At 34.2% G+C, this 13,702-nt stretch overlaps 1 protein-coding gene across 12 annotated transcripts in view; it reads left to right on the top strand.

Moving 5' to 3' along the window:
• LOC138026640 (polycystin-1-like protein 2) overlaps positions 1-13,702 on the top strand; it is a 117,075-nt gene that overhangs the window by 89,749 nt on the left and 13,624 nt on the right. The gene's annotated exons all lie outside the window — the stretch shown is intronic.

Genomic DNA, 13,702 nt, shown 5'->3' with positions numbered 1-13,702 from the left:
GATTGTTTTTGAACGGTCGAGATTGTTTTATTGTCGGAGCAACTGCAGAATCACTGAAACGAGCGCTTAGGCTTAATCAATAAACGAGTGCTATTTTCTTCAAACAATCTCGTGAAAAGTGTAGTTAACCAAACCGTAAATTGAAAGCGAAAATGTTAAAGAGTGCTTAGAGCTAATCACTGCAACGAGTGCTATTTTCTTGACACGATCTCGTGAAAAATGTAATTAATGTAACCGTAAAATTCACAATTGATCAAGTAGTATAGGAGTTGGGGGTTTCAACGCATTTTTGCAAAAATGCGCTGAAACGTCCCAACTCATACTACTTTCCATTTAATGGCTTCCATCGATGGTTTCCATCACGTGGGCGTGGCCAAATATGGGCGTGGTCATTTTCAGTCTCGTATTCTTGGAAATCTATATGTTTTATATTTCTGCGAATCTATGCCGTGGCGAGGCAGAATGGATCCAACGCAAAATTTATTTTGGAACTATATGTTTTTAAAAAACCTAAAATAATATCTCATATAATAGTATAATGAGTTGCCAAGAACTGCATAAAGAACTTGTCAATATGGAAGAAGTGGTCTGTCCATTTTGTAATAAGCAAATCTCGAAACATACGAAAGAAATTGAGCAATGCTGCAGTCAACCTGATATAGTGAATGATAACAATATGCTAGTTTGTAAAAAATGTGGGACAGTTAATGGCTATAAACCACTTATAGAATTTGTTGATTTTCACTCAAATAAGCATAGATTCCATCGTCAAAGTGTTTACCAAAGAAAATATCATATAGAAAACATAATGAATAATATAGCTGTAAAAAATGGTTTTCAGATAACCGTGAAAAATAGAGATAAGATATTGAGTATTTTTGATGAAATTGGTAAGGTCGTAAAATCTGTGAATATAGACAGAAAGCGTATGATTAACATAAATTTCATTTTAAAACAAATATTTAAAATGCTTGATCTTCCTTTTGAAAAGGTCAAGACGAGTAAATCCAAAAAGACACTTCAATCATATGAACGATATTGGAAAGACATCCTGTCATTGGCATCAGACCGAATTAATGAAATAGTTAAGGAATGAATTTGTCATTGTATTTAGCGTAGAACTTGTCAACACTAGGACAAACATCAGTTACAAAATCATCTACATTTTTTAATTCTGTGTGAAACGATGGTTGAAAATCACCGCTTCTCAACATGTCTTTTATTGAATTCAATAGATGTTGATAACTTTGGTATGCGTATGTGCAATTTTGTATTTTAAGATCCAGTGATTGGAAATCCATGTAAGACTTGATTAACAAAGCACAAGTGCTTATTGCTACTAGGGCTATACCGCCAGTTACAACAGCACTAATAATTCCGCCAGTACCGGTTAAAATGGAAACAGTATTTCCTAACAGTTTGAATTTTTTGAAGCGTTTAACAGCCTTTTTGTAAGCCCAACACTTTCTATGGTATGCCTTATAATAGCTCTTTAGTTCGTCGACCTGATCTTCTGGGAGTTTGTCTGAAATATGGTTCCAGCTAAATATTCTCTTTTTTTGGTCTGCCATATATATGGTTTAGATTGTTAATCGTCTGCATAGACAATATAGTATACCACTGACTTGACCACAAAAAGGTGATCTTTTAATCAGTTTAGTTGTGTATTTTTCTGAAATAGCATAAGTGTAACCTCTACCGAGCTTATGGTGGTCATAAAACCTCCCGGAAGCATCATGTAATACACTATGTGAATTTAATATATCAATCCAACCGAAGATCTTTTCAAGTAACCATGTTAGACAGCCACTACCTGGTCCAAGAAGACCAATTTCACCATCATTGAGTTCAAGAATCTCATTCATAGACATGTCTCTTTTAAAATAGAAACAGTGCAGGTATTGATAAACAAGTGCTGATTTTAATATTTTGTCATTAATGCATGGATGTTTTTCTTTTGCTTCTTGAAAACTATATTCCACAAATCGTAATAAATTGTCGATATACATATATATTGAGTTATATATTTTGAAAATCCACATCACAAATCGAAATGATTTTGAATGAATCTGAACATATTTTTTAATTCATTATCAGACAGAGATTTTGCCCAAACAGCAAAAGCATATAAATCCATTTCACAGAAATTCACAGCAGTGCCATCAGTATGAACCTGACATCCAATAAACATTTCTTGAGCTGAACCTGTCAGAGTGGCAGAAATTGTTTCTGTTTTAATCGCACTGATTGATGTAACGCCTCTAAAGAGTTCTAGATTTGTCCCATTAATACGAATTGTCCAAACTTCGATATTACCAGAGAGATTCAGCAAAGAAGGAATGTTAAGTCTGCCATTTGACGAGGAACCAAAATCGACATAGACTGTACCATCTCCCCATGGTATATGCACACCGAATCTGACGGCTCCACGCCCCCATTGAAACTGTGATTGATTAGTTATCGCTTTTGTTTTGACAACCAGTATTACTGTGCATTTGTTACCAGATTTACCTGCTATTTCAGAAACATCAAACGAATTTTTTTCCAAATAGTCATCACTACCATCAAAACGTACAAAAAACAGTTTTTTTGTTGAATCCCTTAGAAAAAGAGGCTTTTTTGAAGTGGTTTGTTGTGAAAAATCGATATTATTCACAGGATCAATCCATGAACTAACTCTATCATTTGAATCGGCTGTGACTACTGATAAAGCTGGAATTAATGCAATGCTGATTTTGTCTAACACTGGTATACCAGGAAGACTGTTCGAAATAATAAAAGTCGATCTGTCTAACTTCAAATCGAGTTGTTTTTTTATGACAACATGGTTATCTTCCGAAGCAGCCTTAACGACGAGATTTTTGTCAGTTTCTATATGTCCATCATCATTTACTGAAAGTTGAGCTTGAGCTTGATAGGTAAAATCATCATCAGAGTGATAGTCAATGGTGTATTCAATTCTGTCACCATTGTCGTCAAGAAGATGTGTACCATCTAAATTTTTTACATACAATGTCATATACTGTTGCATTATATAATTCAATTAATCAGTAATGTTTTGTAATGTACAATGTAAACATAAGATCTTACGCCATCCCCATCGTCATCATCAAAATTTATTCGTATGTTTGTTATGTTTTCAAAATATCGATTGATATTGACAGTAAGTATTTTGCTTGTTGAAAAATCTATGTCATAAAATACACTAGCGTCTCCATAAAAAGTTATATCGTGATTCGACTCTGATGGATAATTTTTTTTAGCATAAATTTTTATTTTATCAATATAAATTTTAGTAAATGTTAGAGGTACTGTTCTAGAAATATTGAAATCACAACCCAGTGATGATTCTGAAGTGGTTCCATAGGCGTAAGACGGTAATATCTTATCAAATAACCCTAAAATTTTATTACCATTCAAATTTAACGGCACATGCATTTGTAATTCATTGTTTGCAACCTCATAAGCTTTTTCATAATCATAGATAGTAAAATCAAGGTTGTTTTTTGCTTCGCCTTTTATACCGTAAATCAGGACATACAATGGTAAAAGAGTTGGGCTTCTATTGTCATAAGTGGATTGAACAGTTACATATAACCGTCTTTCGATAGTTGGTGAAGAACCATCTGGTGATAAGTTCATGATAAAGCGATAATATTTATAATCTGTGTTGGTTTTGACTGTAGTGGTTCTATCGGTGTTCATGTTTCTTTTTTCAAAAGTAACCTGAAATGAATTAAACTCCACATCAAAACCAGTTTTTTGGAAATATATTTCCAAACACACAGTATATTTATCGCTATAATTGTCACGTATCAGTTTGAATAGATTAAAATCGAATCGTCCTTTGAACAGACTGGAACCATCTGTTGCCTTTTGAACCTTGAATGAAAATGCTTTTTTGTTGTTTTTATGTGGCGAGTCATTATAGTCGATTAAATTGGCATCCTGTATTCCATAATCTTCTGTAAATTCCCCATCATCCATAGCATATTTCAGCACATTTTTTCTGTTTGTGTGAGTAGTTATGTGACTCTTCACTATTTCGTCGTCTACATATTTCTTATTTTTTTCTATTTGTTCGTCCGTGTATCTATTGTTTGCAGTACTTATAGTTGAAAAAGCGTCATTTACTTGCTTCAAAGTGATTGCATCTTGATTATGTGTGGCTCTTCCGAGATTTATTATTCGTTGATTGTTCATGTCTAGAACAGACGTCATTACACCGCTTCCATCCAATTTCAATGTTTTTCCAACCTCGGAATCGACATAAGCTTTGTTAGTCACATCTCTAGCACCGGTTGGTTGTCCGCAATTTATTATTTTATTCAAAGACATATCCAAATTTCCAGTCATTTTAGAGGATCCGTCTAAACGAAGTGAATCTAAAAATAATCGATCAACGTAACCTTTTCCAGTGGCATCATTTCTACCTGTTGGATTAGCAAGATTGACGATCTTTTTTTGTGACATATTTAAATTTCCAGTCATGTCCTGCGAACCATCACGGAGCACAACCTGATTTGTATTGGGTTTGGTTGATAAACCAGTTTGTAATTGGTGTTTTGTAACAGCGTCAGAATTGCCAGTGCCTTCAGCAAGATTGCTGATTTTATTATTTCCAAAGTCAAAATTACTAGTTACGGAAATACTTCCATCTTTTTTCAAATAATTAGCCAGCTCCGTTTTATCGGCTTTGAAATTCAAAGAGCTGTCAACGTAAAATTTATTAGAAGCATCTGAATGTAGTATCGGGTCTTTCACTCCGAAGATTCTTTGATTTTTCATGTCGATTGGATTTTGCAATTCTATTTTACCATCGTCAGTATTGAGCACCATGTAAAAACTATGCAAATGCGCACTACTGACAGCGTCACTCTGGCCATGTCTAGCAGGTGCAATATTTTCAACACGTCTGTTATCCATATTGAGGGCTCCAGTCATTTCATTGCTCCCATCTATTTTCAAACACCCAGAAACCTCTTTATCGACATAACTCTTGGTGCTCGCGTCATTATTTGTTTGAGGTGCATCTAAATTTCTCAGTTTTTTATTCTGCATATCATAATCGCCGTCATCAGTAAGTTTAAAACCGACACCAGGCAATCCTTTTACTATTTCGACAACTTTTTCATGCGAAAATGTGTCTTCAGGTAATTTACCATTTGAGTAACTCATATATACAATTGGTTTATATTTTTTCATCGAAATTCTTTTTCACTCGTTTCTTGGGTTTGTCAATGTATATAAAATCGAAAGGATCTCTAGTTGCTTTCTCGTATAATTGTTTTGAGACATTGTTTTCACGACATATGAGATTTTTTTCATTAGTACTCGGGAAATCATAAATGGCAAAATGCGAGCAGTTTAATCTAATGTCTTTTGGTGTCTTATAGTAGCTTTGACTCAAATATATGGCACAGCAGTTTTTATGTCTCCCCTGTATAAAATAGTCAACTAATGGTTTTTGGTTTTTATCACATACGAAATCGTCGAATATCACAATTTTTTGATTGTCACCATTGAGATTTTTTACAGGAATTATTTTATCATTGCTTGCTTCAATGATATCATAACCAGCTTCATCACTAATTGGTTCGAAATCATCCATGAGATTCTGATACTTTGACTGCTCTAAGTTTTTTGCATAAAGGTATATTTTATCAAAATACAACAGATCGTAAATCATATGCATCAGTGTATTGGTTTTTCCCGAACCAGAAGGTCCACAAATGAGCATGCGAAAGCATCGATCAGGCATAAAATCATGTAGTTGTGTGAAGTTTGTGACAACATCGTCGCCAGTATCATAATTAGGTATCTTCATTTATATTAAATCGTTACATTGTTTCGATAAAATGATGTAGTTAAACATGGTGTTCAACATGGTGTTCAACACAGTGTTAAACCTTATTTTTTATATATGAATTTCCATTTTATGTGACGTAACAATATAACAATAAATGAGTTTACTTAAGTGGAAAGAACTCGCAAAGAGTAAATCTGAATTAGGGGATAAGATCAATTATGTCCATAATGCAATTACAAAACATGATATCGATCAGAAGACCAGTCAACAGGGATTTTCAAAAGTATTCCAACCAATTACAAGTAAATTAGATGATGTTATCGATAGTAATCAGGTTTTAAGGTTGCCAAGGAAAAAACGACCACTGAAGAAAGGATTACGGCATTGATATAGAGGATGAAGTTTCAGATATGAATCTTGGTGATCTATTTGAACAACCTGTTTTGCCACAGCAAGAAAAACAACTGGTGCCAAAACCGCCAACATATGAAGAATCTTTACAAGATCTTCTGGAAGGAAAAAAAGAGATGTATGTTGATCCTAAGTACTTTCCTGAAGAACCAGAATTACCACCAGAATATGATGATGACGATGCGATCGATTATGGAATGGATGAAGAAGATATGGAAAATGAGATATTAGGTGATCTTGGTATACCAAATTATGATTCTGTTGAAAAGGTAATAAATCAACAAGAAATGACTGAACGAAAAAACAAAAAATATCTCAATAAGATTGTCAATGCGGCTAAATTTAAAAGAAATCAATTGAAAGCCTACAAAGGAAACGTTACAAAGCAATACAAAAGTGGGAATATAACGGAAGCTGATAGGCAAGAGGAAAACAAAAGAGTGGATCGCGCTATGAGAACTCTGAATGAATACATAAAACATTATCAAAATAAAATGGAAACAATGAAAGGTTCTGGTAGGAAAAAACAAAAAGGTGGCAATGTGATATTTTTTAACAAACCGAAAGAACTCATAAAAAAATTGGATTTAATCATTGGTGAGATATTGGCTGGTAATACAAGCATTGACATGCGAAATATGGGTGTTTCTATATTGGACGCATTATTGAAAATGACAACAATTAACAAATCACAATATGGTAAATTATACAAACAATATTTCCAAATTTAATGTAACTTCATTATATAATGGAACGAGAGATAGTTTTATCATCTTACAGTGTGAAAAATAAAGGGGATAATAAACCAGAAGATTTTACAACAAATTTCACCAGACCTGTAACTCTAGACAATAATAAGCAATACGTTATCGGTCTTAACAGAGTCATTAACATGTCATTCACTTGGTTCAATGTCAATGCTGGGTACAAAAATCAATTAATCAAATACAGCTCCGATAATGGTTCAACTTTTAAGGACATTACCTTTCCAGCTGGGGTATGGAATTATACGGACTTTGACAGACATATTAAAAATGTGACGAAAACTGGTGATACGTATCCGATGACTCTTGAATTCAACGAAACAACATTCAGAGTCACGGTTACATTAGCTGCAAATTACCAACTCGATTTAAGAGCAAGTAATTTTAATGACCTGATCGGTTTTGATAAAAAGATATTAGCAAGTGGAACGCATATTGGACCAAGAGTGCCAAATCTCAGTCAAGACACAGACGTACTCAATATTCATTGCGATTTGGTCAACGAAAGTTTAGTTGACGGTGAAGAAACAGACATTATTTATTCATTCTCAACCAGTGTACTAAAACCAAGTTACTCCTTCACCCTCGAACCACAAAGAGTTACATTTAATCCTGTGAACAAAACTACAATTTCATCAATCAGAATCATGATAACAGATGGAAAAAGAAGATTAGTGGATCTAAATGGAGCAGATACGTCTTTTTCACTAATTCTAAAAAGTATCTAATGTAACAGTATAATGAAACCGTATGAATTTAAGAGGTTTTACCATCCAAAACTTGGTAAATTTGTATTTCAACACAAAGGGTCTGGACTTATCGTTGACAATATTTTTAAACCGTTGAAGAGTGTGGCATCATCTGTTTTCAAGAAATTCGCCAAGCCAATAGCGAAGAAGGCATTAGAATCAGGGGTTTCCCATGCAGGTGATAAAATTGGCAAGACGGTGGCAGAAAAGTCAGGAGACCTAATAATGAAAAAATTGGCAAATTTGAGAAAAGGAGCTACAACACAAAAGGCAATTGTTCCATCCTCACCCATTAAACAGCAAGATGAAAGTACTGATATGATACTAAATAGATTGATATCAGGATCTGGAAGAAGGCGTAGATTTTTCAAATAAATAACATGACAGCAAAATTATATAATACAATAGTATAAATGGCTTTTAGAACAAGTGAATTATTGCAAAGAAATTAGTTAGTGCGATTTCAACTTGATGATGTAATCCGAGCCCCAGGTAACGGTCAACATCAAGAAAAGAACGGTTATAGATTCACCATCAACGACCGGAGTTCTTTCTATGATTGGTACAATGCTTATTTCGAGGTTCAATTCCAGTTACAAAAAACAGCAGATGGAGCTGGTTACGCAGCAGCCGATAGAATAACGGTGATAAACGGATCTCATTCATTGATTGCACATATGATGATTAAAAGTGCTGGGAAAATTGTTTATGACACTGACAATCTACATAAGGTCACTTTTGTGAAGAATCTGTTGGAATATTCTGATGATTACAGCAGATCAGTCGGTAAAAACAGTTTTTGGTATTTAGACACAAATGACACGACAGCCAATACCAATTTAGGATATGAATCTAGAAGAGTGCTTACACAAGCTGCCAATAATGATGGAACGGGAGGAGCAAAAGATGTGAATTTGATCATACCTCTCAATCGTTACAGTTTTTTTGAAGAGTTGCAGGATAAAATGTTGGTTCCTATGCAGTTACAATTCAATTTGAATCTCCAGAACGACAATGAACTCATCAATATGGCAGCAGGAACAGATGCCGGCAGAGTAGTGATTAACAGATTTCTTTTATGGGTTCCAAAATTAACACCAAAAGACAGTATGTACGACAAATTTGTAAGCTCTTTCATGAAAGAACACAAATGGACATATCAGCGTAAACTATATGCAGTGTCAGCACCTGCTAGAGTCAGTGGTTTTTTTCAGATTTCTTCCAGTATTGACAATGTCAAAGCAATTTTTGTTTATCTACAACGGGCTAAAACCAGAGTTGCAACTCAAAATCCATATCTACTTGATACCTTCAAACTAAATGCAGCAAACGCAAACAGTTATTTAACAACATGCAGACTCGAATATGGCAATGGTGTTTTCTACCCAGAAACGGAATATGACAGTGAGAGCAAAGTGAGGATTTTCAATGATCTGATGTCTTATGCTATGCGAAAAAACGATTACAACACCGGAACCCAGTTGAATCTTGCCAATTATAACAGCCTGTATTCACTGATCTATTTTGATCTGTCATATCAGGCAGAGAAAGTAACAAGAGACCCTAAACAGTTGATTTTCAGGTATAAACTCAATGCTAATAGTGCAGCAGATTTCAATGTCCATGCAGTTGTATTGTACGAAGAGTCGGTTGTTATTGACAAGGTGGGTAATGAATTGGTGATAGTTTAAGCCCACAACTGAAATAGTAATATGAAATCAAGTAAATGACACATATTTATTTGTAACTGGAATTATATAACATATATTATATGACTAAACTTCATGAAATCAACGTAAGACTTTCAGATAATCAAAAAAAGAATCTGAGTAATGCTTACCATAAAAGGGAAACAATTGTTCTAAGACTGACAAATGATTCTCTTAATGGAAACGACACTCTTTATGTTCCAGCAATGGTGAAAAAGAGATTGCAAAAAAATCGACAATTGAACAAAGGAATGGACATTAAGCTTGCTAAGACCAATATCAGAAAACAAGTAGGCGGAAGTCTTTTGAGCACCGTATTGTCACTTGGTATGAGAGCTCTTCCAGCAATTGGTAAAACCCTTGGGTTGAGTGCTCTTGGTGGTTTAGCAGAAGCCGGAGCTAAAAAATTGTTAGGATCTGGTCAAAAAGGTGGTGCTATGCCATTACCCATGATGATACCTTTCAATGCAATCAATCAACTGATGCCATATCTGAATATGTTTACAACCAAACAGCAAAGAGACATAATGAATGCGGCTCAAACAGGATCTGGCGTTAAAATAACACCGACTAAAACACAATCAGGTGGATTTCTAGGAACTCTGTTAGCTAGCATTGGAATTCCTTTGGCTTTGAATCTTGTCAAAAAGCTAACGGGAAGAGGAGCACCTAGGGTAGGTAGACCACCTTCGTCGAAAAAGGATGGTACAGGTGCACCTAGAATGGGAATGCCCCCTCCATTTTATAGTTATCCGCCATATGTGACTGGTAATGGTAGAAAAAAAAAACATCCTCAACCAAAAAAGGAAAAGGGTTACTATTGGGAAAAAACAGTCCATTCAATGGCATACCCATTTTGGGGGCAATATTGTGAAACCAAAATTTCACAAAAACATACCTATGTCCAATCACGATCTGAAAAAATGGTGTAAATATTTGAACATACCAATCAATGATGTACTGTCAAGAGATGAAAAAGTTCCACATAACCATAAACAGGCGTTATTTATTTACAATCTAGAACCAGCTTATATGAGCGGAAGTCATTGGGTTACAACATATGTCAAAGACAATGTGATAAATTATTTCGATAGTTTTGGTATGCCACCTTTTCAAGAGATTGTAAATCATGCCAAAAAGAAAAATCTTACTTTGTTACATCAAAACAATCAGATACAAAACATACAAACAACAACTTGTGGGTATTTCTGTTTATACTTTCTAAATGAAATGAATAAGGGTAATTCGTATTATGATTTATTACAAGTGTTTGACATAAATGATACAATGAAAAATGAGAGATTTATCGAACATTATTTTAGAAATATCTAACTTATATATATTATGAAATCATATTGTGTAAAACAGAAAAAGGTAACCGAATGTGTTGAACCTTCAGGTTACAAAACAGCCAAAAATGGTAGACTAATGTTCTTTTGCACTTGTGCTGAATGTGGCATTACAAAGACCAAATTTGTCAAACAACAGGGAAACTAAACAGCCCGTTGGGAGCGGGCTTACTCAGTGATATTGCTAATACAGGAACTGAATTATTTTTAACTAAAGGAGTACCTTATCTTGGCAAAAAAGCCGTTGAAATGGGTAGATATTATGGTTCCGAATTAATGAGAGACCCAAAATTGCAGAAAAAAGCAATCGATTATGGTTTGAGAAAAATGAACCCTCTACTTCATAAAGTCGGTTCTGAAGCTCTCGATCAATTGTCAACAAAAATAAGACCAAATAAAAAATACACAACAAACAGAAAAGATCTTGATGGCGGCGCTGTTGACATTCACAAAGCTATTGGTAAATTGCCGAAACCAAAAGGCGGATGGACATTACCTGGGCATCATTACACAGGACCTTACAATGATTTAGAAAATCAACTGAAGTATGACCCAAAAACTGGTCAAATATTGGAAATATATGATATGCCCACTGGCAAAACTGATGCAATAGCAATGCAACACGATGTTGATTATTCCGTCTGCAAGGATGACAGGAAATGTAAAAACAAAGCAGATAGGAAAATGGTTCAAGCTTTAGACAACGTACCGTATAATGAAAGACAATGGGGGCATTGGTTAGCGAGAAATGTCATCAATACAAAGCAGAAACTAGGTCTAGGAGTTTCAAAAAACGGAAAAAGCCGTCGGGTAACTGGCAAGAAAAATTAGCAGATGAATTACATGCATCCATAAGACGCAACTTTACTCGGCGGCGTGTAATCGTGAATCATATTGATGAAATATGGGCAAGTGATCTAGTTGAAATGCAACAGTTTAGCAAATGGAATAAAGGTTATCGGTATCTTCTTATGGTTATCGATGTTTTCAGTAAATACGGTTGGATTGCCCCATTGAAGGATAAGAAAGGTGAATCCGTTACTGAAGCATTTAAAACAATATTCAGGGAAGGCAGAAGACCACAATATTTATGGGTTGATAAGGGAAAGGAGTTCTATAACAAACACTTGAAAGACTTGTTGGAGAAAAATGGGATACATATGTACTCCACTGAAAATGAGGAGAAATCCTCAGTGGTTGAAAGGTGGAATAGAACAATTAAATCCAAAATGTGGAAACAGTTCACTGTTCAAGGTAATACAATGTATCTCGATATGCTGTCCAAACTAGTGAAACAGTACAACAACACAAAACATTCAAGCATAAAGATGACACCCGTTGAAGCATCTAACAAGAGGAATGAAGGTATAGTTTACTTCAATCTATATGGTGATACAGAAACATTAAAACAAAAACCAAAATTCAAGGTTGGTGATAAGGTTCGAATATCTAAGTATAAACGGAATGTGTTCGACAAGGGTTATACACCAAATTGGACTGAAGAAGTGTTTACAGTTGATAAGATCCAATACACTAATCCAATAACATACAAACTAAAAGATCTCAATGACGAAGAGATACAAGGCAGTTTTTATGAACCTGAATTATTAAAAGCAAAGCAGGATATTTTCCGTATTGACAAAGTAATTCGGAGGGACTATAAAAAGAAACAAGCTCTAGTGAAATGGAAGGGATACAGTGATGAATTCAACAGTTGGGTACCATTGAAAGACATTGAAAACATATGAATTGTGGTGAAACAAACGCGCATAAATACTTATAAAAAAATAAAAATGTATACTTATATTATATGGACAAGTTTGAAAATGAAGAAAAGTTTGGTTTCTATTATGAGAGCGATCAGGACTCTGGTTCTGATTCCGATTGGTTGCCATCGTCGCAAGAAAGTGAGGTTTCGAGTTCAGAAGAATCTATTTCGTCACAAGACAGTGAAAAATCTGTATAAAAACATATAGTATATAAAAAAATATTCAGACAGACAAAAATACAAGTTGATCATTTGGTATTATTTATTGAATGACATCAAAGAAAATGACATAGAAAACGTGCTAAAAGAAAGATACCCAGAATACAAAATAGATTGGAAGGCGATGAGTGAAAGAATATCTTGGGCAGCAATGCGTAAGTATGCACGAAAAATGTATCCATGGATAATACAAACAAAAAATGAAGACGGAGTGATTTTTCATCTTCCTTTTGAATATTTGTGTGAGCTATAAGTATATGTTCAGAGGAACGGAAGTAGTAAAAACCTTATGTTTGAGAAAGTTAGTTGCAGAAGAAATTTGTGATATTATTGCGAAAAACGCACAGTACATGCATTTTGTGAGAACAAAAGAGATGGTGATTATCCAATCAGCGTTTGATCTTGGGATACCAAAAGAAGAAATTGAAAGAGTGTTCAGAATTGCAGACCGTAAAATGTCTTTTTTATTCAGAGAATTTAAAAGATATCGCAATTTTTTGGCTCCACATAAAATGGTGCAAGAAAATATATAAATAAAAATATATAGTTACATTATATGGAAGAAAAAAGACCAGTTGGCCGCCCAAGATTTTATACTGATGAAGAAAGAAGAAAAATAAAAACCGACTACATGTTGCATAAAGAATGGTACTGTCAAATATGCAACAATGGTAGAAACTACACTCTTGCTGGCAAACATTGCCATTTAAAAACAAAGAAACATTTCAAAAATTCATTCACATATAATACGGGTTATATTTATGATAAACATGAAAACAGCAATTAATTTATTCATATCACTTCTCTTTTAAAAAAGTTAAATACATACTTCCCGTATGTGTTGAACTATAAACGCACCATATTTTTATTTAAAGAATTATTATCTATAGTTATATTATGATGAATATTATGCAAAATAATATC

Source organism: Montipora capricornis, chromosome 12, assembly GCF_036669925.1.
Source record: "Montipora capricornis isolate CH-2021 chromosome 12, ASM3666992v2, whole genome shotgun sequence".
Classification (NCBI taxonomy): Eukaryota; Metazoa; Cnidaria; class Anthozoa; order Scleractinia; family Acroporidae; genus Montipora; species Montipora capricornis.
The sequence above is the reverse complement of the archived record's forward strand: the minus strand, read 5'-3'. Positions and strand labels throughout refer to the sequence as shown.